Raw genomic sequence first — 2,495 nt, 5'->3', positions numbered from 1 at the left:
TGACATTTCTGATGAAGAGCTTATGCTCGAAATGTCGAGACTCAAGCTCCTTGAATGCTGCCTGACCTGCTGTGCTTTTCCAGCACCACACTGTTTGACTCTGATCTCCAGCAGCTGCAATCCTCACTTTCCCCTATTTTCCATTAGCAGTGCAAATTGGAAATTTAAGCAGCTACTGTCTAAAAATAAATGACTAGAAAGGTGTAATGCTTTAAAAATGATAACCAATACACAGCCTGACTTCTAAGAAGTTGCACTAAATTTTCCTTTTATCCTAATTTTACAATGCAAAGAAAGCACTGGAAATATCAGCACAAAATCTTACCCTACTATGGGGCCAATGTGTTGGGAAAGACTGAAATGGTGACGTGATTGTTATGTTCTTTTGAAGTTATTTACAGCTTTTAACTATTTTTAGGGCTAAATTACATCAGGAACATTTACCTGATAATTTCTGTCTATTGAATTCAAGCTGGCCAATTTTATAATTGCTTAAAGATTTTGCTTTGTAAGATTTACGTAACTATTCCACAGGAGAATATGCTGCCTGAGACTGTTACTATCCTCCAAATAGCCTGTTTCATTTTCATAAGCCATAATGATGCTATAAATGTCCAAGATGTTTTAAAGGTTCAGGATTTTTCTCTTCAGAAAACATGCTTCCTCACTTAAGGAAGCATAGAAGATAGTTACAATGTATTTCAGTTGAAATAGAAAATGTTGAATGAGATGATTTACTAATGTTACAATTTTATCAATAGAAGTTAACAAGTAATACACTTTGGAAGCACTAGCTTTTGGAGCACTGCTCCTTCATCAGATGATTGTGGAATCTAAGGTCGTAAGAAGCAGAATTTATAGCAAAAGCTAAAATTATATATATAATTTTAGTTACATCAAACTGTAAACTTTTGCTATAAATTCTGTGTCTTACGATCTTAGATTCCACAATCATCCATGTAAGGATGGCAGTTTCCTTCCCAAAAGATCATAAGTGGACCAGATGGGGTTTTCCTGACAATCCACAATGAATTCATTAGGCTCTTAATTCCATATTTTGATAGAACTCAATCCCACCATCCGCTGTGGCAGGAATTGAACCTATGTCCCCAGGACATTACCTGCATCTCTGGATTAACAGTCAAGCAATAACACCACAAGGCTATCACCTAATAGCTATGAAGATGGTGGTAGGTTACAGGATAATATAGATGGGTTGACATGGGCAGACCAGTGGTAGGTGATATTTAGAATAGAATATTTAACCTTGGTAAATATGAGGTGATGGACATTGGAAGAAGAAATAAGATGAGGCAGTATTTAATGAATAGCTGAACACTGAGTAGCTTTGGTTAAGAGAGGGATCTTAGGGAAATTATTTGTAGATCCCAGAAGTCAATAGAACACATGAATAGGATAATTAAGAAGCATGTGGGACACTTGCTTTCATCGCTTGTGGCACAGAGTATGAGCAAGGAGGTAACGTTGCAGTTGTATTGAGTCTTGGTAAGGCCACTACTGGAGGACTGTGTGCAGTTCTGGTCACCTCACTACAGGAACCCCTCTGCACTAGAAGGGTACAGAGGAGGTTCACCTGGATGTTGCCTTGGATGGAGAAATTGAGCTTTAAGTAAAGACTAGAAAGGTTTGGATTGTTTTCGTGAAAGCAGGGGAGACTAAGATGGGGCATGATTGAGGTGTATAAGATTATGAGGGGTATGGGCAGTGTGAACAGAGAGCAGCTGTTCCCCTTGGTTGAGGGGTCAATCATGATGGAGCATAGCTTTAGGGTAAGAAACAGGAGATTCAGAAGGGATTTGGGAAAAATGTTTTCACTCAGCAGGTATTGGGAATCTGGAATGCATTGTCTGGGGAAATGGTGGAGACTGAAAACCTTACAATCTTTAAAAATAGTTGTATGAGCACTTGAGATATCATAACATTCAAGGATATCATAATACTTTGGGTGACACAGTAGCTGAGTAGTTAGAATTTCTGCCTTAACAGTGCCAGGGACCAGGATTTAATTCCACCCTTGGGTGTCGGTGTGGGTTTCCTCTCGGTGCTCTGATTTCCTCCCACAGTCCAAAGATGTGCAGGCTAGGTGGATTAGTCATGGGAAATGCAGGGTTCTTGGGTAGGGGACTGGGTCTGGGTCAAATGCTTTTGAAGGATCAGTGTGGACTCAATAGGCTGAATAACCGGCTTCCACAATGTAGGGACTCTATAATATTGGAGGAGAAAGTGAGGACTGCAGATGCTGGAGATCAGAGCTGAAAATGTGTTGCTGAAAAAGCGCAGCAGGTCAGGCAGCATCCAAGGAACAGGAGAATTGACGTTTTGGGCATTAGCCCTTCTTCAGGAATGAGGAAAGTGTGTCCAGCAGACTAAGATAAAAGGTAGGGAGGAGGGACTTGGGGGAGGGGCGTTGGAATTGCGATAGGTGGAAGGAGGTTAAGGTGAGAGTGAGAGGCCGGAGTGGAGATGGGGGAGGA

The sequence above is a fragment of the Chiloscyllium plagiosum genome, chromosome 6, assembly GCF_004010195.1.
Source record: "Chiloscyllium plagiosum isolate BGI_BamShark_2017 chromosome 6, ASM401019v2, whole genome shotgun sequence".
Lineage (NCBI taxonomy): Eukaryota > Metazoa > Chordata > Chondrichthyes > Orectolobiformes > Hemiscylliidae > Chiloscyllium > Chiloscyllium plagiosum.
Note: the sequence above shows the minus strand (reverse complement) of the source record.